The sequence below is a fragment of the Corvus cornix genome, chromosome 6 (genome assembly GCF_000738735.6).
Source record: "Corvus cornix cornix isolate S_Up_H32 chromosome 6, ASM73873v5, whole genome shotgun sequence".
NCBI classification, from domain to species: domain Eukaryota; kingdom Metazoa; phylum Chordata; class Aves; order Passeriformes; family Corvidae; genus Corvus; species Corvus cornix.
Genome location: NC_046336.1, coordinates 6,315,069 through 6,330,001, shown reverse-complemented (window position 1 = coordinate 6,330,001; position 14,933 = coordinate 6,315,069).

The following is a 14,933-nucleotide window of genomic DNA, read 5'->3' as shown; positions in this document are numbered from 1 at the left end:
TTATCAGACTGCGAATATCACAACCTTTAAAATTCTTTCAGGAAAGCTTAATTCCTTTTCAAACGGAAATATTCTTTAAAGACATTTGATTTGTTCTGAAGGAATTTGTAGCTTAGGCTGAAACATAAAATGTTGCCAGTATTCCAAGGGAGTAATATTTGAATAAAAATATGTATCAGGTACTTTCTTTCATCAGGCAGATGAATAATTTTTTTTGAAAGTATTATTGTTCAAATAATACAATCAGCTAAGAAAAATAAAGTTTAATCTTTAGATTATTTCAAACATAATTTGTTTTTATGCCTATACTGTAATATTTGATATGTTTTTGCTTTAAAGGAGGAAAGAAATGAAAAGCTTGCTTCAAAAGTAATGTGTGAACAATAAAATATACAGCTATGAATATAATTTTATAAAAATACATGAGGTTTTGGATGTCCAGAAAGAGGAAATTAATTGTCTACCTTGATTTTAAAAAATACATCAAAAACTAGTATTCTTTGTGAAGTATCTTCTAACATCTTAAACAGAAATAAAAAAAATCTGTATTTTTAAGGTGTTGTTTGAGAAAACCTCAAACTTTGCACAAACACCTCTTTTTCTATAACTTGGTAACGTTTTAATTCATTTCACCTCTTTTTTTTTCTCGTTGCTGGGACTTAAGGCTTACTGCTTTTTATTTAATTTTTTGCTGCTTGCCTCTCTCATCCGACAGCAGAGTTTCTCTCCCCAGATTTATTGTTAATTTTGAAAGCACACTCTGCTGTCACTGATTTTATTTGTATCTGAACAATTCCCTTTTGCCCTGGCATCCCCTTACTGCGAGTGATGGGGCAGTTCCAGGCTTTGGAAATCACTTGGATTTCAGGTTCACTCTTTCTGGAGGAGCAGCTGCTCCCCATCAGCTTTTGCCCCTGACTCGTAGGAACTGCCCTTCTCCACCAGACCCTGGTCCTTCCTCTCCCAGAGCAGGATCTCCGTGGCAGAAAGGGCTTTCCTTCCTCAGCTTCATCGCAAATTCATCCTCACAGAGGGTACTTTTGACAAAATTCTCACTTATTTGTGTGTCGTACTCTGATTTTTTGTCCAGCAACCACCAGGTTTGCTTGCATAAGCAGAGAACGTTTGGGACTTAAACAGGTAACAGCAAAATGAAAGATCTTTGAAGCAGCTGAAGTTTATGTGTATTAAAAAAATATCCATGAAGGCTCTCCATTTGTGGGCTGCAATTATTGCTATTAATATTAGGAAAAAAAAAGTACTTTTGCTGGAATTAAGTATTCAGAGCACATTTTTAGAAAGTCAAATTAAAAACTAATCAATGCAAATTTACATGACAAAAAGATTCTTGGAAATGGATAAAGAGTGAACAGAAGAATCTTTACTTCTGAGATAGTATGTTATTACTTTGAGCATTTTTTAAAATCACATGTCAATTACAGTTTGGTGTGATTTCAGCTCTTGTTATAGGTATTTTCATGCCAGTAGGTATTTTATCAGTTGGACAAAGCAACACATAAAAGTAATTTCAGCTTTCTTCATAAATATGCCAACTTCCTTTATGTACATTTGCTTTCTACAATAAATACATTGATAAAAAAATCGGTCTAGACTCAAATAAATGAAAATTATGCTTATTAAATCTAATGTCTGGTGTCAAAAGTGAGGTGTCAATCTTACCTATCTTACTTCTAAGCAAGGCAAACAAAGCTACTAATTATAATATTTAAGTTTAAATATAGAATTATTGTTCAAATACAGGAAACAATGGTGTGGTTGTTCCTTCTACAGCTATATGATTAAGACTACTTATGTCTCATTTTATGCAAAATAAATTACACATGATTGTGATTTAATTCACGCTAAGTAAACCTCTACAGGGATTTACGACAAAAAAAAAGCAAAAGCAATAACAATCCATACCTTGTTACTTGTCAATAACTGCATTCAGAGCAGTGGGGGACAGGGAAAAAGAAACAATTGCTCGGAAAAAAGACTACCCCATGTGTACACGGAAGGAGTAGCATGCCATAATTTACACCACGTTAATCTAAGGCTGCTGGTTGTAACACACTGAGCATTATAAATTAATGTAGTTCTGTGCTATCCTGCTCTACTTTATTCTCCCTTTCCTGATGCCACCACTCCCAGATTGAAGGTGCCTCAATCCCCATCGCTGGCGCCGAGATTAGCGCGCTCCGTAAACACGGGGCTGCGTTCAGTAAAGTGTTTGCTGAGCAAAGATAAGGGGCTGACATTTACAATTTCCTTCCTCAGAAATTATAAGATAGATATGTTTTGGTGTGCAGAGGAAAGCAGGAGCAGGAAGTGCCCCTGGTCCTCCCCTGTTCCTGGTGAGGTGAGGCTTGGGTGGCTTCCAGCTGGTGCAGGTTGGATTTGGGGGCTGGTCTCCAACGTGACCCCAACTTTCCAGTATGGGCAGGGGGTGTCCCAGCACCCTTCTGGGTTTGGCCATATAAAGTAATATCAGGAAAATCTTGATGTGTCAAGTTTAAGTCCTGATGGTGCTTGGTGGCAGAGGCAGATGTCACCTGCACGCCCTGGGGGCCCATGGGACCTGCCCCAAGCAGCTGGCCTGGCACACCCCATGGAAATGCAAACCTCTGGTATTTTGGGGTGAGACTAAAAGCCATGTAACTGCCTGGCTGGATTGCTCAGTCTGTGTTGGTTATGGAGGATGATGTGAGGCTGTTCCCAGCTTTAAAAGGATAATTTGTTTGAAGGTTGACTTTAGTGGGTTGTAGGTGCAGAAAAGGTGCTGAATCTGGCTCAGTGTAAAGAAGCCAAATTTGTTTGCAGGATTTATGGAGTTTGCACTGGTCTGACAGAAAGCTGGTCCTGTGCAGAGCCAGGACTTGAACTTGATGATCCTTGTGGGTCCCTTTCAACTCAGCATAATCTGTGATTCTGTGATTCTGTGATTCTGTGACTCTGTGAATGTGTGGGCTTATGCTGTGGCTAGTGTACTAACTTCCAAAGCTCCCCTCAGCAACGTTGAAGAATTTTGATCCTTTGCCGTATTTCTTCACTGTTTGGCTTGACAGAAAATTATCAATCACAAAGAAAAGCATCTGGTTTTGCCAGGTAGTACATTTTTATTACACACCTTCTGTTCACTAGACTTTGCTGGGACCCAGCAGTTTATTACGTGGAAGCCACAATCCTAAAAAGACATAGAGATCTTAAAATTTAACTATTTCCACTCCCTGCCATGGGCAGGGACAGCTTCCACTAGAACAAGCTGCTCCAAGCCCTGTCCAGCCTGGCCTTGGACACTTCCAGGGATGGGGCTTTTCTGGGCACTCTGTGCCAGGGCCTCCCCACCCTCACAGGAAATAATTTCTTCCTAATCTAAACCTGCTGTCCTTCAGTGCAAATCCTTTCCCCCTTGTCCTGTCACTAAATGCTCTTGCAAAAAATCTCTGTCTTGTAGGCTCCCTTCGGGTACTGGAAGGCCATTAGTTTACCCTGAAGCTTTCTCTTTTCCAGGCTGAATAATTCAAATTCTCTCAGCCTTTCCTCATAGGGGATGTGCTCCATCCCTCTGATCATCTTGGTGGCCTCCTCTGGACTCACTCCAGCATGTCTGTCTCCTTCTTGTGCTGAGGACCACCAAAGCTGGACACAGTATTCCAGGTGGGGTCTCCCTTGACCCGCTGCCCATGGTGCTTTGGATGCAGCCCATTGCCAGCTCATGTCCAACCTCTCATCCACCTTCCAAAAGACTGATAGATTTCATTCCTGTGCTTCACTAAATGACCTGTCAGAAAAGATCAGAGATTTCTTGTTCTTCCCTGCAGTGGCAGAAGTATTAAATCTGCTAATTATGTTTACAATGAGCCAATAATCCTACATTTTTTTGTTAGAACTGATTTCTGGTAGCACAGAACAAGAGAAGCAGTGAGAAAGAAGAAATAAGCAGGAGCTGCATAAGCTTTGCAAGACCTTATGAGTTACTCTCCATTCCTTTGAAAATCTTGCTTTATTTTTGACTATCTTATTTTTTTTTCAGCCTTCCTCTGAACCTTAGATTTACTCCTTTGTCTCTTCTTCCTCTGTGCTTCTTTCCTTCTTGCTTTTATGCATTTTCCCAGATCATCTCTCATTTATTGTCCACTACCTTCAGGCCTGATGGTTTCCTCCTGTGCAAATCCAACATGCTTTGTTTTTTTCCTCTTCCTTAGTCCTTGCCACATCCAAGACCTTGCCATTCTTTTCCTCAAGTAAACTTCTCACTGCACAAATACTTGCTAAAACTCATAATAATATTGGTGCTGCGTAAGTTCAGAGTCACTTCCTCTGTTGCTTCCTCTGTCACTCATTTTCTCAAGGAAATATTTTCCTTGATCAAAGGCCATGGTGAATGTCACTCTGTCATCTCAAGACAAACCTCTTTACTAAGTTGTGTTTATAAAGGAAAGCAGTCTAGTGTTTTTGGGAGAAAAACTAAAAAAGAAAGCTTCTTTTCCCCACCTTTGGTTGCATATGGCTTGAAACTCCAGCTCTGCACACAAATTGCCAGATTCTGTATTGTTTCATCCTAACCTTTGAGGGTAATCCTGAAAGCTTGCCTAATCAATTGAAAATCATACAATATTAGACTTAATACTGCAAGGTGCTGCTTTATAATTCACCCAGCAAGCTCCTAAATAATTCAAATAGCAAACACATCCCTCTCCTCAGTGGTAGGAGGTTGTTTAGATCAACACATGCTGCATCTCCAGGATCTTCCACACTTCAGGAACCCTACAAAGTTAATTGCTGGTTTCTGGCAGCAGGGAGCATGCTGGGAGCAGGGGGATCTGTTTCAGCCCTTTGGGCAGTCGAAAACATCACTCATTTTGCCCTTGTACAACTCCACGTACCAGCAGGAGAATGGAAATCACGTGGTGAGACAACAACCGGTGTTGGCACCACCCCTGCATTGGATTCATTTGTGAATTAAGATAAAGGCTTTAATGCCAATTGTTTTGCCTGTTAGATTTATGTACCATGCCATACATGTTCATATACATTGTAAAAGTCTAATAAGAACAATCAAGCAATTACATCATTTTGCACTGCATATGGAATGCACCTAAAAAGGCAATCACACCGTGGTGCCTCCCATCTTTGCAATGGAGGTTCTTTGAAGGCTATAAATAGACAAGAAGCCTCAGAGTAAATTTGCAACACTGTAATTTCCATTAGACACCTGCCTTGTAGTATGGATGTGCCCAGGTGCTCTTTGTACTTATACATATATATTTTAAACCAATGTTTTGATTTCTAAATACCCCAAACACTCTTTTGTTTGTAATTTTCATTTTCTGGCTCTGTTTTTAGCTACATAATGATTTCAAATAGTCCCAGGAGAAAAAAAAGAGGGTGAATAAGTCTTTAAAATAATTTGAGATGAAGTTCTATCCATGAATTCCTGGTCTGATCCAAACCTCCTTGAAGTAATTTAAGAGTTTTGAAGATACTTTTGTGGTCTTTGGCTCACATGTGTAGCTCTATTAATTCTGCATATTAAGGACCACCCAGTTTACAGTTGGTATCTCAGCTTCAGTGGAATAATTCTAGCTAAAGATCTTATTCAGGGACAAATATATAAGGAAGTGAAATTATTTAGCTATACAAATCAGGAAATACTTCTGTTTCCATGAAACTGCCTTAATAAAAGCACCAACTTGTGAAAGAGACTTTAGATAAAAATAACAGTTACATTCAACAGAGTTATAAATGATGCAACATTGAGTTACTTTTCAGAAATCATCTACTCTAAAAAGCAAATACTTAAAGTAGAGAAGTATCCCTTTTTTCTGCCCTGGGCACATCACAGACTCACAGTTCAGTTTTTTCAGGAGTCTATGGAATATTGTATTTCAGGGCTTATCTCCTCATTAGCCACTACAACAGTGGGCAGTGTTGCATCAATATTACAAACACATTTCCCAGGCATAGCTGATATTCTTTAGAGCCAGTACCACTGAGGTGCCTGAAAAACACAAAATTGCATCTGATAGCTCCCGAATTGACTTGTTTCATTTAATTAAAAAAAACCCACAAGACTTTGGGAGTAAGCCTGTTCACCAAAACAGTACGACTCCTCTTTAGTGTGCATGTGTGTATAAATATATACATATATGTATATGCATATAAATATATACATCTGGTTGAATATGCATTCTATTCTGCTCTGAAAGATGCTAAATATGGAAACTGTGAAAGGCTGACTGAATTTTGCAGTTCTCTTTGGAAAATGGGATCAGTACATTCTGTTACTTCTGGTACTTTGGAAAACAGGAGTTTCACATCACAGCATGGGACTGAGTGCACGTTTCTTACATCTCCAATTACGCAAAAATAAAATATTTTTGTAATACCTGCAGGCATGCATAAACCCATGAGGCATTTCTGATTGCTAGAAACAGGAATATAGAAGTGTTACTTGCTGCTGTATCATCAGGCATTGATGATACTGATGCAGTCTTCCCACTAGCTATCTCCCAAGTATCTTGACACATCAATCTAACATATATTTTACTAATTGAAATCTTTCCACACATGCATTGTAGTTGAAGGGTACTATAATAATGCTCTATTTGGAAATATCCCTTAAAAAAAAAAATCAAAATTCATCAAGTACTTTCATGGCCTTGAGTGGGTACTTGAGAACTGAGAAGCAGATGTAACATTTACACTGAAGTGCCTCTCTCAGGCACTGGACATGTGTGAAATGGGTAAAATGTATTATAAACCCTCTTTACCAGTGAGTCAGTAAGGGGTTTAAGACTGGCTTCCAGCCTGCTTCTGTTCAAAAGTTTGGAGAAAAGGTAAAATCTTGCATGTTTCCTTCTGTAGGTTCTTTGTCCACTGCAAATAACCTTATTAAAAAAAAAAATATATATATATATTCATCAGTCTGGCAACATGCATTCACTGCAATCATGTTTGATGTCTCCTGAAGAATTTGACTGTGCATATTTTGCTGGAGGAAACGTGTGTTATTTATCAAATAGGCTTGTCTTCTTTCCAGGACTGCCAAGGATAATGTTATGCAATGTTACAGGACGAGATGACAGATTACTGGGTTTCATGCCAGTAAATGATCTCTGATAATGCAGGGAATTAAATATAAAAATCAGAAACTGGAGAGATGCAAGAAATTATGTTTCTTTTGGACTGTTTCATAGTTTACTAGAGAATAGAGAGTTCTGAAACTTGGACTTTAGGAACCGTGGGCTGTGGAATCTAAAATATTAGGCACCCAGCAGAGGTTTTATACAGTAGTTTCCCCTAATCTCAGAAACATCTGTTCATTTTTAGAAGTAAATCTGTATACAGTTTACGTTTCAAGGAGAGTCAGATTCCATTCTTCAATTTCCTTTTTGTGTGTGTGCCTGTGTATCATTTATTGTATGTGCAATCAGTGTGGGTTTTATCCCTGCTTTCTTTTTTCTCCTGGTGTTGCCTATCCCCGTGAAATAAAGCTGGCTCATTTTCCAATCAAGTAATGTGCAAATAAAAATGATTCCACAAGTGTCAGCATGTGATATTCCCTCTTTGTGAAAACTGGGAGCACCCCAAGCAATGGAAAAAAAAATAAAAGACCTTCTGGAAACATGGGAAGGGATATTCCTTGTACTCAGAAGCTGCAAGACTTCCAGAGCACATCAGCCAATTGATTACCCATTCAGCCTACTCTGTTTCCTTTCATAGAACAAATAAGATTTATGACAATTTAGAGATGAGATGAAGTTTTGAAGCTCCATTTGATTTTTCGGCTTCAAAGAAGGGAGGCCTCCAAAACAGAGGCTCTGGGTTCTTACCACACAGAATTGATTTTTCTGGAGGCAGCTCTTCCATTCACTGACTTGACTGGAGGCCCTTTTTGTAGGAATGCCTTCCCAGTAATTCAAGGGCTGGCAGTGAGCACAAGGGGATGTTCCCTCCTAAGTTTCTTTCCATTCTCTTAACCGTTAGTGCTGGTGTCCGGATTGCCCAAGGCATGGAGGATCAGTTTTTAAACAAATTTCCAGAGCAGTCAGTCTGGTTGGGTGATAGCCGTAGAAGGCTTGTCAGCTTAAGCTGCAGCAAACAATAGGAAATGCTGGACAATCATGTATTCCTTTGGTAATCAAAATGCATTTTCCTTGTGGTAACACAGGAGCTCAGCACAGCAGGGGGAAAAGAGCAACCTGTTTACACAGGCTTTTGGGGCTTAGAGCACTTAATGAGTGATGCTGTAGGATTGTGCTGGTGCAGGTACCCAGACCCTGTGGGTAGTGCTAGAGAGCATCCCAAGTATGTAAGGAGAGGAATAATAATAAAAAAATCTGTGTGAGAAATAATTTCATTAATTTTGGCTTTTAAAATTTTTGCTTGATTGGCACATGTGGATGAGTCCATTGGCATGTAAGCTAGCGGCTTCCTGAAGAATTAAGGGCATGTAATTTTGAGCAGAAAAGGCAGAACCCTAAACTAGGCTGCTGTGTACCCCTGCTGTGGAGAGGTGACCTTTCCTGTTAGGCAAACAGACTGTTGAATCATGGTTCTTACTGGTGCTTGTGGTTTTATTCCTCTTTACAAATTATATCAACGTTGGCTGGAGCTTCTGAATCCCTATGGCCTGATCCAAGTGGGTCACACCCTTTGGGGCTGGTGCAGATTCAGCTGATTTTGGTCATCACTGCTGTGTTTGGCTCTGCAAGCCAAGCCTGTGTCCATGCAAACACTCTGCCAGTGTGTCTGGCTTTGCAGCTCCAAGCCCCTTGACCATAAGGGACCCAAGCACACCTTCTCCTGACTCAGCCAGTGCATTCCAGTTGTGAATCCACATGCTCAGTGCAGCAGAGCGTTGACAAATCTGCAAGATGCTGTACCTGATAGCAGGGAGATGTACAAGTAGGTATCACCTTCTAACTCCTGGCATTTGAAACCACTCTGTCTTTCTTGTTCTTCCAGCAGCCTCCTTGTTGAACAATATCAGGCAAAGGACAGAGCTTGTAAATCTTTGCCTGCAGGAACTTTAGAGATGTAGGAACAAATGCTAAGAATGCTCAGGCTTTCGGAAAAGGCCCGAGGTCCTTCAGGACTTTAACGTTTCTCCCCAGAAGCTTTCTGGAGACAAGACAAAAATATTTGGCAGTATTGAATGAATCAGATAATGCAAGGCAATCTGGAAAGATGAGCGTTGATTTACCTGTTTCTCCCTGAAGTGAAGGAGGGGACACGCATGGGAAATGTTTTCCTTGATCGAAGGCCATGGTGAATGACTGCAGTAAAATGTATCAACTGTCACGCTTCATTTAGCTACTGCAATGGCTAATGAGAAATGTAGAAGTTTGGTGGTTCTTTGACAGCTCTGGGAGCTTGGAATCAGGCTCATGAGCAGCCATTGCCATGCTAACCAGAAATTGTTAACTTATAAAAACTTTATCTGAAGAGTTTTTTCCCCCCTGTTGTTTGGACTATTGCCTATTTTAGAGCAGATAACTGATTCCATCGTGCAAGAAGATGTTCCTAGCAGAGGTCTTCAGTGATAAATCTCATATCATATTGGAAAAATGAAAAACAGAGTCTTGATTGTGTTTTATATGACTAAAATGAAGATATTTTCTCTCTCATCCCCACTCCTCCTGTCTATTCCTAGTGATAGATAAACTCTCTCTGGATACAGAGAAGCTTCTCTGTTAACTAAGATCAGGGGCCTGAGAAGTAAAATGCAGACTAGCTTCTGAATATGGAAAATTATCTTCCTTGTTTGGATCCAAAGTATTCTTATTGGTTGAAATATTAAAAAAAAATCCTCTAAAGTAAAAGTGGTCCTTTTCTAATGCTGAAATTTTCCTTGGGCAAAATTAATTTTGAGAGAAATTTCCTCATGAAAGACTCTAAATGAAATATTTTTACTTATGATTATAAGTAATGACCCTTTATGACCCCTCCTACTGTCAGTGAAAAAAAAACCAACCCCTCAACAACTTTCTAGATACAAACTAGAAGACAATATAACTTTAAAAAAAATTTCTCTTAATTCCAAACTTCTGTAGCATCCCTCATGTTCTGGTAGACTGGATAAGGAGAGATCTGGATTAAAAATGGTTTTACAAAAGCAAACCCAGATTAAGAAGGTTGATGAGTGCAATGTAAAACCACCTCAGTTTGCTCAAACTTTTATCTGTTTCCCTCTTCAACTCTAAACTTTCATGGATGAGATAAAATAGGAACTGAATCCAAACAAGCTGGTTTTGCAAAAGCTCCTCAGCTCTTCTCTAAAAATAAGATTAAAGAAATCCTCTACTGCAGGAGATGACTTTATCTTGTTACATTGCAAACCTCATTCCCTTACTTTAAATCTTCTTCTCTCTTACTAAAGATAACTAATAGGGATGCTGAGAACCATTGTATTCTGTTGACATCTTTAAACATAAAGCAAGCTATCAATATCTGGCTTTCAAGGGGTCTCTCTGCTACCGTTCTCAAGTACAAAAGTTTATAGTTATATCATTATGAGAAAGACATATTTCTACACATGCTAATGGAATTTACTTTTGTGAATCTTATTGAGGAGCCCGGGACACCAAGGACATTATTGTGCTGTGATTTGTGCTGGTGTAACACCCCTGAGTTCAGCAGAATTACATGTGATTTCCTCTCTACTACCCTGCAGCAGACAGGGGTCCAGAGACATTGGGGCAGGCCAAGAGCAGGAAACTAAATTCTGTGCCTTTTAAACATAATTTATACTAAAGAAATATGATAGCAAGAATCACATCCCATTATGATAGAAAATTATGACATGGTGGCTTTCCTGGAGCTGCATTCACTCCTTTGTGAGGTAAACTTATTGTGACAGGTTTAGACATTTGTCTGGACAAGTCCTGCATATTGTTTATAAGAATTCTTGTTTTTAAAATAGTGCTGATGGCAACAGTTTGCTTGGAGCTATCAATATGCAGCATTCTTGGCAAAGATGTATCTGGCAGGGAGGGAGGAGGCAAATTCTTTTTTCATTTGCCACATCGAGAAGTTAATGTAATGGCTCTAGATCTGTAAATACTTGAGATGAGATCCTGGCTCAATATCCTTTGCACAACTCACTGAAAATGCTGACCAACACAATAACTTAATAAGGATCAACTGAACTCATCTAAGTCTCTGAGTAGTTTCCCTGATGATGTTTTTCTTTGCTTTTATTTAGCACGGCGTGATGAGCCCATTTCACTATCTGACACCCTCTGGGCCAAGTGCATCCCTGTTGTAACAAGATCTCTCATATTTAGAGAATTACTTTGGGATGAATGTGGTCTCTTGTGTTTGCACTAAGTATAATACAGACACTAAACTGTGGATTATTATTTCCTAGTGGGAGATCTGTGCCTTGTGATGAGATTAAGGAGGATGCAGCTGTGAACAGGACCAGTTTGGCTAAGTTGCACCAAAAAAATTTAACTAGAGTAACTCTGGTTTGTGAAAAACTGGCTGTGTGCTGTGTTCAGGAATAAGCTCCCACATAAAATCATTGCAAAGCATGTGCAAAGCTCCTTTGTGGTAAAACAGAGCTGTTTTGACTAGCCATATATGTTTCCTGTGTAAATCCGCCACATCCTGGTCTATAGCTCACTTGCATATCAAGTTTTCATGTGAGTCAGATTCCCAAGGCATCTTTGCAGAATAATAAAGTCATACATGACAGTGTAAATGATACCCCTGAAAAAGCCCCCCAGTCTTCTTTTCAAAGTCATTTCCAAGCCCAGATTTACACATTCCAGTTTCCAAAACTGCTCAGATAATTGCCAAAACAAGAGCCCTCCACTATGCTCATCTCTAATTAGTAAAATCTGACTTTTGTCTTCTTGTGACAATAGCTTTGCATGTCTCTGACAAAACTGGAGATTTATAGAATACTGATGATATTTGTTTTGAGATGGAATTTTGTTCATCATTTCAAAATAGCTAAATTAAAGGCAGTATTTCTGTTCATTTGAATCATAATTTGTGCATTCCTTTTATCATTACAATCCCTGAGAATGTGGAAGATACAAAATCGGTATAACACATTAGCAATAGATAATACAGCCTAAATAAACATAATAAGCTTTTCTATATGTCTCTAGACCAAACCTTATCTAAAAATACCCTAATGAAGCTGAACCATCCAATTACTTGTTTCTTGGAGGAACCCCTTATTAATGACATTGCAGTGAGGGAAAAACATTAATTATTGGACACAGTGGGATCTTTTACATTCTGTCTAGTCTGGACATCACCAATTAATACAACAATAATTATCAGCTAGCATGGCAGGCTGGCTGAGCACAGCTCCTATCTACTGATTGGGTGGGGAATGTGGGACAGCTCTCAGGCTGTGCAGATTTCTCAGACTTAGACCTCTTCTATTTTTTTTGCATTGCTATGTGAAAACTGAATCCTAGAGATATTAAAGCGAGTGGATTACTCTAGTGAGGCAGGGGCTGTGGTTATGAGAGGCAAAGCACAGGTGCCACCATGTGAGAAATGCTGTTCCCTCCTTTATCTCCCACCCACCTGCTGTCTGACTTTCTGTCACTCGAGGTTTAACATGATCACTCTTTGATAAGGTGAGCGTGATGGTGCAGGCTTTTAAAGTTGTCTGTTTGCTTGCTCCCTTGTCCTCTCCCCAGCTATCTCAAAATGACAGTTTACAAATGCAGAAGCAAATGTTGACATGATTTATTGCCACCACTGTTGCTGCAGTCTTGAAAGCAGAATGCCTATTCTCCATCAAATTCAACCTGAGGCAAACACCAAGTATGGGAAACTTCAGCTCGAAAGGTTAAAGTCTGCAAAAGTTATAAGTGACTAGAAGGGGAACAATGGAAAGTGTTAGACAACCTGAATAACAGGCGTTACTACTCCACTGCCTATAATAATAATAATTCACCTTTTATCCCTTGAAGATAAAAGGACACAATGTGGGAAAATTAAGCTGTATAGACATCTTGGGGATATCTCATCTGAGATCACACACCACTTCTTTCTTGTGGTTATCATGATTTTATCAGAGCCACTTTGAAGTCTATATAGCCTTATATCTCAGTTATCTACATTTCATCCTGTATGTATTTATTGCAGATGGGCCTAAGCTGCTAAATTCAGATCCAAATCCAGATTCTGATTTTGAATTCCCTAAGGTCCATAGCTAGCTTGAAGCTGGGGTTTTGGTTTGGAATCATCTCTATTTATGGGTACGAAAAAGGGGTTTAATATATGCTCTCCCAGGCTGCATAGCTCTATATATGTGCACACTGAGTCACTCTACCTCTCATGTACATCTAGGAAAAACAGAGCGTGGCTGTGTAATTAAAAGCTGCCTACACTGGTATTCATAACTTAAAGAAGGATGGATTTATAAGTGAGCCTTAGCTTTGACATTTTGTGATTTCTGAGTGCTTTTCTTTACAATCCTAACAAGCTTTTATCCATGTTTTAACATCTGGAGCTCCAGCGCAGACGAACACCCTCAGCTCTCCCTTTCACACAGGTAAAAACTACAGCCAACACAGGGTATTTTACAAGTCTTTGTGCACCGGGGTCTGTTTTTCTGTGTCACCTGTAGCCTTGGCTCCAGCAGCAAACAAACGGTGACACAGATGTAAATAGGGTTATAGAAAACCCGGCTGCCACTTTATTTAAAGCTCAAGAGGAATTCCCAAGGGGAACGAGTGTCCCGTTCACAGGGAGGGGACACCAATCAGCTACACCAGGAACAAACTTCCCTTGTTCTGAGACAGGAGTGTGTAGGATAAGCAAGCCCTCTGTGACTAAAGGGAACCAGAAATGCTTCTACTTTTGCATAATACTGATGTGCTAATTAGGGCACTGATATCCTCAGAGGGCAAGCTCAAATCTGATGATACGTACAAAACACACACTCTCCTCTCTCTCTCTCCCCCTCTATCTCTCTCTTTCTCACTCTCACACACAGACAAAGCATAATCAGATGGACAGTGGCAGCAGAAATCAAGAAAAACAACTGCAGAAATAGTGTAAAAATGCACGACCAAGGTGGCATTCCTTTGTCAGGAAGCTGGCTGGTTGCATGGAGTCAGTCTGCCATCAGAACATTGTCATTTGCTTAGCAGCTCTCTCAACATGCTGAATGACAATCCAGGCTTGCTCTGTCTTTTTATTCTTCTTTATCCAATCATTTGATTAAATGATGACATATTAATCATAGTCCAAGACTTTACAGGAGTATGAGTGTATTATGTGACAGTCTTTCCTTGTTTTGCGATTTGAAGTATTTTGTATAAGCATCTCTTTCTCCCACTCTTCTCTTTCACCTGGGCTTCCTAAACCTAACGAGGAGATAAAATGCTCTCCATGAGGGATAATCCATTCTCCCAATATAACTTAATTCCTTAAAGCTTTACATCTGGAAGACACTTCTAGAAACTACATCTCAGCACCAGGGAGCTGGCATTTCCAGCTCTGAAATACCACTTCTCAAAAATAAAAGCCTTTTGTCTGACTAAAGACACATTGTGTCTGGAAATGTTGAGGGAAAAGGTGTTTCCACAGCAAATGTTTATTTCTGATTCTAAATATCCTGCTAAAATTGATGAGTTCTAATAAACTGTTTGTGAAACTGGATAGGTGTCATTATACGCTCGACCTGAATAGGTATTTCTTCCTTCTGTAAAACCTGGAGCTTCTAATTTAACCTTGTAAATATGATGTAACACTCCTGTCCACAATAAATTGTAAGCAGGGACAGTTTTTAAATGATACTTAAGTCCTGTTGCAACACATTTCATCATCCAGAAAACATAGGAATGCTGCAGACAGACGGTCTGTTTATCAGGAAAAGTTAAAAAAAATCTTGCCGGTAGCATCGCCCCACAGATCCATTGAGACTTTGCAAGAGTTTTTTAGCCATGTGC